Raw genomic sequence first — 16,693 nt, forward strand, 5'->3', positions numbered from 1 at the left:
CTGACAAGGATCAGGAAGACGTAGATTCTGTACGCAACATGCTGTATCAGCATCGTCCGCTGGGTGGCGCAGCGGTGAAAGGCTGCAGACGATAGAACAGCAAATATTTGTTAAAGGAAACCCAAGCAATATTAGGGTCCGAAAAATCGGATTTTAAAGTCAATATATATTTAGTAATTTCTATACATGATAAGTTCAAACAACACTATCACAATGTATAGCAACGTCTATGGTGCAAAAATAAGACGTTGTTGTGACGTGAGAACTCACTGAAATCTGGCCGAAGTTTTTGTAGGCTCGCGAAACTAAGGAGATCATCGTACGGCACGGTTTTGCGCGGTTTTAGAATCCTAATAGTATGAAGGTATTACGCAAATGTGCTTAGCAATGTTAGTAAATGTCACTACCATAAAAATTTCAGCATTTTTTTTGTTTCCATTTTTTGGCCCTAATATTGCCTTGGTTGCCTTTAAGACAAGAAACATAACGGTATAATCTTCAAGCAGATCTACGGTGGCAAAAGACAGTATTCAAAGTGCCATACTGTATCTACTTGGAGATTATAACGATACACCCCGGGTCCTTGTCGTACATTATGTCAAGCACTCATTTGTGTGTTCGGCCTTGAGCGTCTAGTAGAAGGAGAAAGACTTAAGTGGACGATGATAGGTAACCATAACACATTTCTTCATCATAAACCCCAATATAGATACATGCTCGCACGGCGGTGAACAGGCGGAGAAAAAGTTACAACCATGCATTGTTGTTTTTCTGTATAGCTGAAATTTCTTGAAATGGGTTAAATATTTGGCTCAGTCCGCGCGATTTGAAGATAAATAACGTTTTGAATAAATAAAACGTTACTGTTCATGTTCGAACTCTTTGCTTTTTGCTATAGTCAACAGTTAGCCATAAAAGGCCGCGAAGTTATGAGTAATATGTCCAACTTATGCTGATGACCAAAAATTGTTAAATATATTGTATGTACATCCGACACAATATTACTACCTACCAGGACAGAGATATTAAATATGATATTATCATGCCCTGTTCATGTATCCACCTATGAAGGCACATTTGTATGTAACTCTGTGCAAGAACGAGACAATATCATACATTCCTGACACAGCATACTGTTACCAACATACTGTTCTAGAGAATTAGCATTACATTATTCTATAGATTATTTGTACTGTTAGTCATAGATTAGAGATTAGTTCTTTGTATTTGTATTTGTAATAGTTCAAATCTCATGTGCGTAAGTTGCAACACATTGTACCACTTACAATTGTCGCGCAATAAAATTCTTCTATTTGAAGTACAGTTTCATTTATTGACCTTGCCATGGCGGAGTTCACGCACTGATGCAGTACTACCATATATAGCGTATTCCCAGGAGACATTGCGCGCACGTCTCTGAGTCATCATTGTTCAAGGACGCCATCAAAAGTATCATTTGAGACCACTCAGCGGAAGGATATAAATAAGCCTTGATGTGCAATTTTGAATTTTGTAACTCTTCTGAAATATGTATTTGATAATTCTACAAACTTGACATTAGCTACTAGTGCGTACGACCTCAATACTGAAATACCCTTATCATATTCTGGTACCAGTTCTTTATCATAATATTAATGGTATCATATGGCAAAATTACATGATATCAATTGTTGTATCTACATGCTGCATATTAAATGGAGTGCATTTAGGCACAGGCGTTAGGCCTTCCACCGTGATACGGTTTTTTTCAGCAACCCAAAGTGTCTAGTTGAGACTGTATGCTAGCAGTCTTACAAGACAATACAACATATTACAGAACTTTTCGAGAGTGGAACTCGTTACCACCAATTACATTCTTGCCACATAGCTTTAAGCAGTGTTTGCAGCAAGATGTGCATTGGTTAGGTGCGACAGGCCATTTAGTGTAATATAACTAGCTGCTACCACGCCGTGTGCCTGCGTGTCTTACGCCGAATGGCGTTTATACCCGGGCTATACAGATACAGAAGCTCATGTGTTACGTCGAAGAGCGGTTATACTGGCTATACAGATACAGAAACTGGTGTGTTACACTGAAGGGCGGTTATACCGGCTATACAGATACAAAACCTGGTGTGTTACACCAAAGAGTGGTTATGTCGGCTATACAGATATACATGTAGTTATAAGCTGGCGTATTACGCCGAGGGGCGGTTATACCAGCTATACAGATACAGATACAGAAGCTGGTGTGTTACACCAAGGGCTGGTTATACCTGGGCTATACAGATACAGAAGCTGGTGTGTTACACCAAAGAGTGGTTATGCCGGCTATACAGATATCAATGTGGATACAGAAGCTGCTGTATTCCGTCAAAGACCGGTTATACCAGCTATACAGACACAAATACAGAAGCTGGTGTGTTACGTCAAATAGCGGCTATACTAGCTATACAGACACAGACATAGAAGCTGGTGTGTTACGCCGAAGGGTGGTTATACCGGCTATACAGATACAGTTACAGTAGTACAGATACGGATACAGAAGCTGGCGTGTCACCCCGAACGGCGGTTATACCGGCTATACAGATATACCGAAATATCGACCCACAGGAAACAATAGATTAACCAGATAACCCTATGATAGATCGATTACGTGACAAGGCTCTTACAATAAATCCATTAGATCCTGACAACAATTGTGACACCGATAAAATCTTCATGTCAGTGACATGCAACATGTATTGTGGGTTATCTGACGGATTATACCACACAATACGTCATAACAATGATGAACATTCCAACAATGTCAGTCTCTGATATATGATAATCTTTAGGTTGTCAATCGCGTGAATCTTGACATGCATCTCATTGAATGGGGATAGGGTCCGACCTTGCATGGGGCTTGAAATACCACCTACATAGTGTACACGCAGAGCAGGTTATTGTAGGTAAATTTTGGGTTCTGTATAATTACGTAGGGCTCGAAATATCACCTGCATTTTCAGGTTAGTGCAGGTACAATTGGAGCTGCGCAAGTATTTCTGATATTTATCTGTACCTAACATGTACTGGTCTGTAATAAAACCACACTGTCACACATTACAAGATATTATCAGGAACATCTTTAAAAAATCAGAGATCCTGGGTTCGGATCCCCTGGCATGCTACCGATGTTGTGACCACGAGAAAGGCACTTTAAAAGACTTTCATCACTTCACTCAGGTGGAAATGAGTACCTAGCTTCAGTTAGGGTCGTCTCTAGGATACGACGTTATGTGGTGTCCCCGTGTTGAGGATAGCCACATCTCGAGCGCGTTGAAAGACCCACCACACTTATCTAAACATGTAGGGTTTACCGGGTATGTAATGCAAACAAAAAATAATTTGTTTTCTATAGAATAAAAGGAAAGAAAACAGTTAGACAACAAGATTTGCCTGGTGCAGGTTGTTTCAAATGCAGTAAAGAAGGCTATCAGTTGTAGATATTCAGGAAATTTACGATATTGTATCTTTTGAAGAGATAATATAATTCATAATCAAAGTCAGGTGGTCTTCTCAAAGCTGTGGAGATCGTTACTATCGGATAACTATAAAGATTGAAATTCATATTCATGTCAACATGGAAATAATTTTGGTTTTATATGATTTGTACAAGTCGTGTTATTTTTCTGTTCTGTATAACAAAGTGTATTCAAAGCAATGTACTGAAAAAAGCTGAACAATTTAGCCCTTGGGCTACCAACAGCTTTGCATCCGCTTTGTGGAATAATAATATTTTTTTTATTTGCAAATTCATGCCCGTAGGCTAAGTGCAAGGGTACAAACAATAGAAAGGGTTACAATGGTAACGAGTGTCTATTCTATGCATCTAACTAATTTTACTACATATAACATTACTTGGGGGTTTGACTTCTTCTTTGGAGGCAGTGACTGATAAAAAGTCCCACGTTTTTAGTGGTTAGTGGATTTTGTGATTTTAGTAGAATGTAGTTTTAATAATAAACCAGTAACTACAAATTTTCTCACACAGAATGGCGTATTGTTTTTCCATGACAAGTGCATTTCTCAACAGGCAAGGGAAGGTCTTCACCTGTAAGCCCATACATGCGTGACACCTTCAAATTTAGCTCTCAATAATTAATGAGCTAGAGGTCCCTTTGCAGGTGGGGGAGGGGGGCTCAGACTCTAGCATTCGTGAGAAATGATAATTTGAGGATAAATCATTACAAGAATACAATCAAACAACGTCAGATAACAATATCTCCTGACAAAAGATAGTACCAATTGTAGTATAGGAATCTCTCTTAAGTAAAATACCCGGTATTTGCATGAATTCGTTTATCCTTTCAAGGGCAAAGGAAATACCCCTAGATCGATCTATAAAATTGCTTATGAATATCTTTTATACATGTAATATGCGAAGGTCTGCTTCTGTTTGGTATCAATTATGAATACACGCAAATTAATATGCCTTTTCTTGGTATGGAATTTTGATCTATAGTAGGGTTATCATATTGGGCGTCACCCGTTTTTGATCACAATTCAACATTCATACACCACAAACATCACGTCTAAATATTAAAACATATCTATATGACTCTCATATTGATACTAACTCAATCTAATACTAAGAAGACTTATAGTTTTGAATATCACATTCTACCATGTACTCAGTTTACAAGTAACGCTACCACATACTAGTATCCCGAGGGAATAGCCATTCATACAATCGTCATAGCAATTAGCTTAACAACAATGCAGCGTAGATACCTTTAACAGAAAACAGCAAAGGAGAGGCAGCACAACTTAACCTCCATCCTCTAATTCCATGGGTCTAACATTGCAGACATTCCATTGCAGTATTTTCCAAGCTAATTTGAATATCACCTTTATGATTAACGTTTTTGAAGCCATTGTTCTGCTCACAATTGAGAAAGACAACCTTACTATTGTGTGTGGTTATCCTTAGATATACATGAAATCAATAATTGTCAACTTGCTATGATATATTTTTGACAAGGTTTCCATTTTTATTATAATCGCTGACTATCAAAAAGTGGCCACGACAGCCAGCAAGAATGTCTGCATGAATAATCTTACCGGTAACGCTAACAGTTTAACATTAACGTTGCATACAAAACTACGTACACTCAATTCCACAGACCCAGTACCTCAATACGTGTATATATCCTATTGTCGTATGTACTATGTCATTTTCGACGTATTGAAAGTAAAAGTGTTCTTACCTGTTGTACAGGTGCACACCTGTAAATGCTTGCCTACAACACCCTCTGAACACCTTGCCCTCTACTATGTCAATGTCACGGTGGCTATTGAAAATCGATAAATCACTCCAAGGTACTTCGTATGCTTTGAGTGCTTAACCGTGAGTGTAATAACAACAATATCTATTGACATTACAAAAGTACAGCGACTTCCTTAAGGTCTATACATACAAACAAACAAATAAGTTCATACAAATGAGCTTGTTTACATAAAATCATATGGGATAGAGCTACATATTGAAATTTAACGTGTCGTATTGCTTGTTCTAATGTCATACAGTCTTTGATGTATATACCTATCTGTACACAGTAGGGATTATCACCTACTAGTATGTAATTGAATCTATCAACATGCAGAATGGAGCGTATTGAATTCACTTGAACAACGGAAATAAATGTGAATAGCTTTGAGCGTTTATCCTCATATCTTGAACAATCCATGATAAAGTGATGTTCGTGTTCCATTTCATTTGAGCAGAAAGGACATAACCTTTGATCAAGGGGAATTTACAAGCTGCTATACGAGTGTGACAAGTATTTCAAACATGCTACTGTGATTTTGCTTCTTACGCATAACCGTTAAGCCGCCTTTAGGAGTAATACACCAGTGTAGCACAGTAAGTATAGGCTGCGTAAAGCCCCCCCTCTCACTGGACCCGCGGCACGCTGGCGGCGTCGCTGCGTCCTAAACTGGATTTGTGTAACCCTTGACTTTATAATTTATGTTACATTTAAAACGTACAAGTATGACCAAAAAGACAACAAACACACAAAGCTTTAAACGATTCGTTTTTGTCGATGAAATTCTTTGAGTGATTTGTCAATTCGACCGGCCGCAGCGACGCCGCCAGCGTGCCGCAGGTCCAGTGAGAGGGGGGCTTAAGACCGGACTTTAAGGTTTGGTCCACTCACACCGGGATGGACCCAATTTTTTATTATAAGTGCGGTGGGTTCAAAAATGTGCTTGAGGTGTTTCTCTCCTCAAACGCGGGGCCTATTGCTTTACGTCACATCCGAAAGGAGGTCCCTAACCGAAGCTAGGTATTCATTTTCACCGGAGTCGAGAGAGGAAATAGGTGTGAAGTGCCCTTCTCTGGTACAACGTTAACATTGGGGCCTGCTAGAGATTCAAACCCAGAACCTTTAGATATTCAGTCAAAAACCCTAACCACAAGACGACCTTGCCACTGCATTTCATGTTGTTTGACATGTAGAATTGGACTCTGGACTCTAAGAGCACTGGTACAAAGTATAGGGTATGTAAGCATTACTTATTATTTATGAAAAATTCAATACAGCCTACATCTTTTCTTATTATCAGCAGCATATTTCGTAAAATTTCCCATCTATAAATTGTTCACATTGCTTACTCTTCAATCGTATCAAATTAAAAAAAGGTTCAGTCACACCAAGGCCACCATAGCCACTGGTAAAGTATTCTTATGGTTTGTCATATCGGCCCTTTTAGCAAAAGCTAAGGCGGATGGATTAAAATGAATTGCTCATAGTCATTTCGCAGATATACACATGCATACAGACACACATAGACATACACGTGCACAATTACACACTCAGATACATGTACATGTACACACAAACACGCTACACAGACATAGAGACACACATAGACATACACGTGCACAATAACACACTCAGATGCATACATGATACACACACAAACACGCTGTACAGACATACAGACACACATAGACATAGACATACACGTGCACAATCACACATTGAGATACATGCACACGTACACAAACATGCTGCACAGACATGCAGACACATATAGACATACACGTGCACAATCACACACTCAGATACATGTACATGCACACACAAACACACTGCACAGACATACAGACACACATAGACATACACGTGAACAATCACACACTCAGATACATGCACACACAAACACGCTACACAGACATACAGACACACATAGACATACACGTGTACAATCACACACTCAGATACATGCACACACAAACACACTGCACAGACATACAGACACACATAGACATACAGACACACATAGACATACACGTGCACGATCACACACTCAGATACATGCACATACAAACACGCTGCACATACAGACAAACACGTACTAAACTGTGCACTTTTGTGCAGTAAGCTACCTCAAGCTTTATATTAAAAAAAAATCTATTTTCTCAGGAATAAGGCTAGATTTATACATGCATTTTGAGTCGACTTGGAGTCGATTCAGGACTCTGCAAGGAGAATCCTAGGCCACTCAAGCGGCGTTTTCTAGTAGGTAAACAGCCATTTCAAGCAGCCCAAAGCTCCCCACACACAGCCCCGAGTTGACTCTAAAAACTTGTCTGTAAACCGACCGGGCCTATGTCCCTACATAACCTTCAGCATATTGTCTAAACTCATGATGAAGATGTTCCATGACAAAACCTACTAGATAAAACAGACGTCCAAACTGTCATGTCGTGGCTGGTTCATTGTACAATACAAATATGATAAATTATAAACAGACGTTCCTGACCTGACAAGGTGAAGCTATGTGATCATTCAGAGTAGGGAGACGTCCTTCAGACTTCGGTACAGGGCCAAGGGTCAAGCGCCAAACCTATGAACCATAACGTTAAAGAGCACAACACACTTATCGAGAATAGTAGAGGTGACTCGGTGCGCTTGGCAAAATTGGGCGCCATAAAAAGCTCATGTCTTTCTCTTATCTTCGATGTCAAGTGTATATCATGTCATTTTAGAAAACATAGACACGCCCAAAAATGGTTGGGCTAATGATTGTTAATGGTGCTGTCAAGTTCGTCTTTGGACGTCGTACGATTTTGATGTCTAACGATTTTAGAAAAGGCTGTTACAGAACCAACCGCCGACAAGGATGTAAAATAGCATTTTTGCTACGACACGCGCACGACTATATCAAGAATGCCTTCAGTTAGAGCTCGTACGACAATCCTACGATGAATATTTCCAGGTCCTTTAAAGTAGCAACGACAACTCACCTATCCCCCCTGTCGGGGCTAGCCGGGCGTCGTACGTTCAAAAACTCTCCGTTCAAATCCACTTAGAAGATAAACTCAGCAAGCTCTACGTTGATGAAGGTTAGACATCCAGGTAATAAGATACGCCAAAAATAGTTACTCAAGCAGGCTCTACTACAGCAATGTTACATATTACACCAACCTCACTCATAGACTGTATGTGTACCCTAATAGTGAACGCACTACACAACCTAGTATGGTGGTGAATGAAGTATGCAATGACATCATCCGATGTTTACAACATAATCCATATCTACCACCGCCCAACGACACATTGTCAACCTACCTTTGTAGTATCTTACGGATAGTAATTATCGCGTTAATGACGAACATTGGCGTAGGTAATGACGCAGGTAGATATCATCTCAACAATGTAAGCAGAGGTCTGACGATCATTCACTATGACATGAAAGAGACCGGTAACCCTTGCAGCATCATTCTGTTTAACAATATTTCAAATAGATATGTTTGTTTATTTATTGAACGAAAACGTTAAAACTGCAATTTTTCCAAGTAAAAGTCATGGTTAGGCCACTGGAATATTCTCGGAATTGCCTGTCCTGTTTTTCCCATTTTGAAAATAAACAAAATTGGATCACTACTCCCATTCACAACAAATTTTAACTCCTAGTTTTACTATCTGTTCAGTTGTTAAAAACCAATAGCCACCAAAATAGATTATGAGGGCCTGCACATACCAAAAAGTGTGGAAACATTGATCTGATTTTTGATCATAAGCTATAATGTTTCATTTATTAAAACTATTTCTCAATATCAATCCATATATTACATGGCAAAAGGCAATTTTCTTACTGAAATTATAGTACTAGATCAAAGAAGGGGTGCATTGCATAAAAAGCTGAAATTTGAATAATCCTCTTATTCTTTATGTTATGTAAACCCTTAACTTCACCCCAGATAATTTGCAAAAACAATTATTTTCATTTTTTCCCGCCCTGTCGCTCCAATTTTTTATCTAAAAAAATCCGAGAAGCAACAAATAGAATTGGTGGGGCCCTAGGTATAGACTATAAGACCATATCTAATTGTGCGAATATTGAAACCGTTAGCAATGTAGTTGTTGAGACATAGTTTTGACGACGAAATATAATTGTTTTTGTTTTTTTCCATCAAATTTATGATAGATCATAGGCTATGACACTGTCCTTTTTTTGATCCTGATATGAAATTTTGGGTGTGTCCTCGCAAGTTGTTGCTCATTTGAATTGCCTAGGGATGAATTTCTAAAGATAGATTTGATTGGAAGTCAATACATATTGTTGATATGCAGTGTTGTAGAAATGCGTATTGTTCAAGTGTGTGTGTGTGTGTGTTTGTGTGTGCGCGTGTGTGTGTATGTGTGCGCGCATGTGTGTGTGTGTGTGTGTATGTGTGTGTGTGTGTGTTTGCGTGTATATATGTGTGATTGTGTGAATGGGGGTTATTATTTGTTTGTTCGAATTTTTAATACACAGAATACAGTGTTGCTACATGTATATATCCTCAGTGTCTGCCAATGCGGACAGTATAGACGCAAAACAGTGTGGGGATGGGAACGAAGTTTACCATTTTTGTATTCTATTGTGAATTAAATAAACTAGTCTACATTGCACATCTCTTATTTTGCCTTGTTGGAAGAAGAATTGATGTATGATATTATAAAATCTAAAAAAAGATAGTCCTTGGTCCATTTATTATATTCATCTTGTCCATCCAACCATGATACTACATGCACATGCTTACAAGTATATGTAACGCTATGTATTGTTGACCCATGACACCGATGTGTCACTAGCAATTTTTCACACATATATTCTGAAAAGTACATTTGGCAAATTGAATTAAGATGTCTTCATAAGATAAGCATATCAACATGTATCATCTTGTCAAAACGTCAGTCGTATTAATTATTAATTGACAAGGTGATACTTACACAGTGTCTGAACTGAATACAACTCTTTCTAAATCAGAAATGTCCCCGTACAATGATTAAAAAATGGAGATATAGTTTTGGGGGTGTCTGTGTGTCTGTGTGTTTTTATCTCCATGAAAAATGGAGATATAGTTTTGGGTGTGTCTGTGTGTGTGTGTGTATGTGTTTGTGTTTCCGCACTACTGTAGACAGCATAACTCCAGAGCCTCTGGATGAATTTAGCTGATATTTGGTATGTGGGCGGGTGTTGTAAAGCCGAAGTTCCAGGTCGATTTTGGGCCCCCTGGTATGTGACCTTTGAACTTTGAACTTTGAACTTTGGACTTTATTTCACCTTAAAATCGGTGGCACAACGCTTCCTGTCACGTGTGCGTTACAAATCAAATCAAATCAAGTATGGACAATTATAAATACAACAATACATAATAACAATAGCATAGTAATGGTGATAATGATATATCCGTATATGTCATAACAGAAGGTCGTGTATAAGAACATGCTGTCGCTTGATTTAAGATAGTAGGCGAATTAAGTCGTGTAAACAAAACATAAAGTCTCGAACCTTGGTGCAGCAGAAATTCCATTTTTGTAACTTTTGACCTGGATGTGCTATGGTCTTGATTTTTTGGTGACAGATAGCTTGTGACGTAATGAAGACGTGGTGTAGGTTTGGGCCTCCTAGCAGCTTCCTCTGGAACTGCAGGGGCGTCATCGTGAAAATCTTCTAAGGAGAATAACTGAACAAAGGAACGACGGATTTCCGTGATATTTAGTATGCAGGTAGCTTAGACAGAGATGTACACAATGAAGTTTAGATTATGCTAATTGGGACATAATTTGCATAGCTAATGAGGAAAATCTATATTTACAGTGTTTTCCATTATCAGACTCAAATACATGTAATGTATGTAGTTTATGGAAAGTGGATCATCAACAGATACCAATTATGCAAATAAATTCCTAATTTGCATAATTAATTCAAAACACCATAATTCATGTAATTGTATGCAGGTATGCAGGTATCTTAGACAAAGATATACATAATGAAGTGCAAAGTATGCTAATTGTGACTTAATTTGCATAGCTAATGAGGAACATCTGTATTTGCAGTGTTTTACATTATCAGACACAAATACATGTAACATATGTAGTTTATGGAAAGTGGAGCAACAACAGATACCAATTATGCAAATAAATTCCTAATTTGCATAATTAATTCAAAACACCATAATTAATGTGTGGTAAAATTATAGTACTGTCAATATTGCAACATGTAAGTTAGATAAAGGTGTTTATGACCAAGCATATATGCAAATGTGTAAGTCATTTGCATGAATAGAATTGTTCATGGAGATATGAGGTCGTGGAACTCTTGTTGTGTTTGTGATTCCAGACTACTGTAGTCAGCATAACTCAAGAACCTCTTGATGGATTACAATGACATTTGGTATGTGGGCGGGTGAAGCCAAAATTCAAGGTCAATTTTGGGCCCCCTGGTATGTGATCTTGGTACTGCAGCAGAACTTCCGATTTTGTATCTTTTGACTTGGACGTGCTATGGTCATGATTTTTTGGTGGCAGATAGCTTGTTGCTACCGGAATACTTTCTATGGAATAAAGCTCCCAATGTATGAATGAGAATAACGGATAACTTTTGGTTGTCAACTTGCCATATTGTTTCAAAATAGATATTTGAAAAGGTATCACATATAGTTTTGCTGTCGGAAATTCTACATTCTATCGTGGTGGAGACGTTAGATATTTCAATAGTATAGATACCTAGTGGCTTGAATGTAAAATATTTCGATAAGCACAGCGACCCAGCACCACCCACAGCATAATGTTACGTTATGTGACAGAAACTGGTAGCTGAATCTGATAAAATCTACTGCAATGTTAGCCATTATCATGATTTATCCACGTGTTGGCATGTTGTTTATAGGCGCTTACATTATCAAATGACGTTGCAGGTATTCCATGTGAGAGACCTTTATGTATGTTATGCTACAGACTGTTTTGAGTATATATTTAAATGCAACAACCCCCATAATGCAAAAAGCAATCAAAAAACGTATGCTAGCCCTTATTGTATTGTATTAGTAATAAGGATGTTAAGCTTTATTCTATACTTCTATTTTGTATTATGTTTAAGAGTTGTTGCCATACTTTGTACCGTGTACAATTGTCGTGCAATAAAGTTCTTCTTCTATATTGGTCCCAAACGATGTTGAAATTGCACAATCCTAACATGGGAACTTTCATTCGCAGTGTATATAGTTTCAGTCAAACTCTATTTGTTGGGTCACTTTGGTCAAAATCTTTACTAAAAGATAAAATTCCTACCTACCAACTCGATTTTTTTTCCAGTGCGGTTGTCGGAAACAGCATTAATTTTTCTAATCCGAATGGTTTATGCTACTTATTTCTGACATGGTGATACTGTACCCCCCCCCCCCCCCCCACACACACACACACAGCAGAAAACATTAAAATACTCGCTACGAAATGCTGAATTTATCTGGAGATTATCTCGTGGTCCTGTAAAAGGGTCAGACCATCTGTTGATTGCTTTTTGGTAAAAAGAAAACAATGAAAAATATCATCGTACACACAAAAAACATCAAACGCCTGACAAAATGACAAAATGTTTAATATTGCATGTTACTCCCGACAATCAAGCTGTATAATATTATATACATTCTCTTGTTCAATTGACTACATTCTCAAGCCTGCCAGAGGTGGCATGTACGTTTGGACTGGACATTTCTGAAATATATTTCCTCACCAAACTAAAATAATTCAATAAAAAGATCTTACGCATAAGTGTATATTCCTTATCAAAATACATGCGTATAGCACCAACGTGTCTTGTCTTTGTTAGATGTTAAGGGACGAGAAGCTACGATTCGTAAGAATATGTTTTTTATCGACCAATCAAAAACTGCAGCAGCAAACGCAAACTTCGAAAACTTGTTGCTTCGTGTGACGTAACGGCAGGGTATTCGGCCCCGAACCCAGCGGTCCCGGGTTCGAATCTCCTGGCGTCATCGATGTTGTGCCCTTGGGAAAGGTGCTTTACACGACTTTCCTCACTTCACCCAGGTGTACAAATGGGTATATTATTCTATTTACGTGGCACTGATCAATTTTTATTCTCAAGTTATGAAAAACTTGAGTTCTGCGCCACGTCGTGCTTGTCAAAAAAGCGAAATAAATAAAAAAAAGAAAAAAATTCGAAAAACAAGGAATATTGCGAGCTTGGTCATTTTTGTCAGGGACAGTACTTTCTCGTTCTGTAAGAAGCAATGAGTAATACATCAGGAAATTCGAAAAGGGACTTCAAAGGTCTGACAACGAAGTGCTGAATATTATAATCTAATTCAACCCAAGATGGATAAACACATTCTATTGTACAAATCACCACATTCTTAGGCCTGCCAGAGTCGGTACATAGGTCTGGCTACCGGTCAGACATTACTGTAGTACAGGTACTGTAGTATAGGGCTGTGCAGTATTGCGAATATTTGCTGGTCTTCAGATCAGTCGTTCTTTTGGTGGGTATTGGAGACAAATTTCGTAGAGAAGAGGTTGATTCTGTCGTCTTTAGCTGCGGATACTTTGAGAATCCGGTGTTTCCCACCATGCCTGCAAAGTGGATAGTGAAGTTTTATCTGGTTTTGGTTGTACGTCTGGTAGCGCCGTTTGTAGAGGCGGGAGACTGGCAACACTGTCAAAAGGTACCTCCGGCGAGATGTAGTGTTGGCGACAGTCGTACTGGTGGATCAAAGTACCAGTATGACATTGGCGTGTATCAGTCCAGGTGGAACAGAGAGTCAGACCCATATTACATTCAAAATGTTTACCTAGGGCCTTTTGATAAGATCCGTTTGTACCCAACCTTCACGTCCTGTTACGAGTGTACAGGTAACGGAGGTTTGTCAGGTAGCTCTGCCACAGGGGAACCACAGATTGTCACTTTGAGTCCCTCTCAACAGGACATCACTAAACTTGTCATAGCCGGTCACAACGTTGGCACGTTGACTACAGATGACACCACTGCTATCTCAAAGATACCATGTGGTAGAGAGTGTAGCTTATGGCTGATTAACTGTAACATTACGACCATAGAGGTAGGCGCGCTTGCTAAGCTACCACGGGTGGAGACACTGGTCATCTGGCGGAGTAACCTTCAGACCCTGAGAAGCGGCACGTTTGAGGGAATGGAAAGACTCGAGAAGCTGTTTCTGTTGGACAACAAAACATAACCTGTCTGGAGGTAAGGCTGCAGCATACACTTATCGTATAAAACACGAATCGTGGTTTGCTCGTCTCAATAAGTATTGTGCTTTTGATAGTGTTTGGTACGTGATGTGTATATTTGCTATTTGTTCATTTTTAAAATAGTAAGCAAAGTCTACAATTCAGGGTGATTTTTCCCCAGCTCGTGTACGTTGGCACTTGGTAATAATAAATAAATAAATAGATAATAAAAAGATCTTGAGCGACAGGCAACAGAGTTTTATCGCTTTTTGTTTACGGTATACATTGAACAGATTTATTCAAATCACTCTTCATTTTTCCTGAATAGTATTCAAAGCTAAATTGAGGACATTTATCATTCTTGAATTCTAGGCTAAGTTTGAACTCTTTTATTTTCTAAATCGTTCTCACAAAAGGTCTAAAGCACCACTTTTACATGATAGGTTGGTGCTTTTGACGGGTTGTCTCTGTTGCGGTTCCTCTATCTTGTTGACAACAACATCCAGACGATGGCACCCGACATGCTGCGTGGACTACAGCTAAAATGGCTGGACGTAAGTGCAAATCCTATGTCGTACATGACGCCTGGCGTACTGCAGGGAACGCGGTCTGTACGAAATATCTATATCGTTGAGAACAAGCTCCAGTCAGTCAGCGTAGACATGTTTGCTGAGCTTGCACAAATGCAGGGCTTGTACTTGCAGAATAATGAAATCTCTCGGATTGCAGATGGCGCGTTCCACTCAAGCAAACTGTTAGGGATTGTAAACTTGGAGGGCAACAAGCTGACGTTTCTATCAGGCCGTTGGTTCAATCCGGCAAACTTAGTAGTCCATGCGAACCTCAAGGGAAATCCTATAGCCGCTGTGTATCCAAGGAGGGGGTTGTCGTTGCTCGATTTCCGACTGCCGAATAATCCCTTGCGCTGTACATGTGCGAACTCTGGGTTGTATGAGCATATGTGGAGGCGCTGGAAATTCACTGCGGGCCATCACCCCCGATATTATGAGATGTCCCTTCAGAAAGGGTGTCCCGCCTCATCCTTAATAGAAAGCACACCTGTACAGGTTAATGTTAGCGCCTTACCATGCCCGTCACCGTTTGTGGAGATTGTAAACGCACAACAAAATAATGAGTCCCTGGAATACAAAGCCTTTGTTAACGTGTACTGGGAGGACCTACCCAAAGTGTCCTGGAACTTTGCCAATGAGTCAGAATACTCAATGAACATAAAGTACAACACAAACACAACAACACATGTGAGCTTTCCAATTGGCAACCTAACAGTGAAAGTGGGGACCTACCTAAGGGCTGAGGGGTGGACAATATGTACGATGAAGGATTTTGATATCGGGGAACCCGGGAAACGGCAGGAGTGTTCGAACTATATGGGGAAGTCCAGCTTCACTCTTTGGCTTGAAAGTGCGAGGCCTTTGGCCTTGAGCAACATACTTTGTACTGCTTCCTCGGAAAGTGGGTCCTACACAACCAACTTCGAGGCAAAACACAACACACACTTGTTGCATTCTCACACAACACAACGTCCCACTACAACAGTGGTCCCAATGGTGAGCACAATACAATACCGCACTACAACAACACGCCAAACAACAGCACCCTCACTGATGAGCACCAGCATGAGTGCCGACAGAAGCAACAATGCTGTGTGGTACATTTCAGTTACAGCTCTTGTTGGAATGTTGCTGGTTGTGAAGTTAGTTTGGAAATGTTTCAGGTGTTTGAGGGTTAAGCTCTGTCCTATCGCTAGAGATAATAATGCACAACAGCCCCATGGTGCGATCGCTACCTGCTCCAACTGGCCTGTTGGGGATCACGACGGGTCGGACGAGTCAGTCATCAGTCCTTACGCGGAAGGTCGTTTTAATGACCACGACAGTTTGGATGATTCAGAATCAATCATCAGCCCATACGCTGAGGGGCGTCTAGCAGACCACGACAGTTTGAGAGGCACAGATTCTTCTGGCTCTTCAGAGGTTTCCCCTTACGGACAGGGAGCGTTGTGCACAGCTTACGAAGGGCGTAGTAGTTACGAAAATACTAGCGCTGGAAATTCCAACATGTCCGACCAAAACTGCTACCAGCACCCTTCCTTTCTCCCCAACCCGGGCACCACCCAGTCCTCTAGATCTGCCTACCAGCAGCGTAGTAGATACGAAAATACTAGC

Source organism: Branchiostoma lanceolatum, chromosome 13 (assembly GCF_035083965.1).
Source record: "Branchiostoma lanceolatum isolate klBraLanc5 chromosome 13, klBraLanc5.hap2, whole genome shotgun sequence".
In the NCBI taxonomy this organism is placed as follows: Eukaryota; Metazoa; Chordata; class Leptocardii; order Amphioxiformes; family Branchiostomatidae; genus Branchiostoma; species Branchiostoma lanceolatum.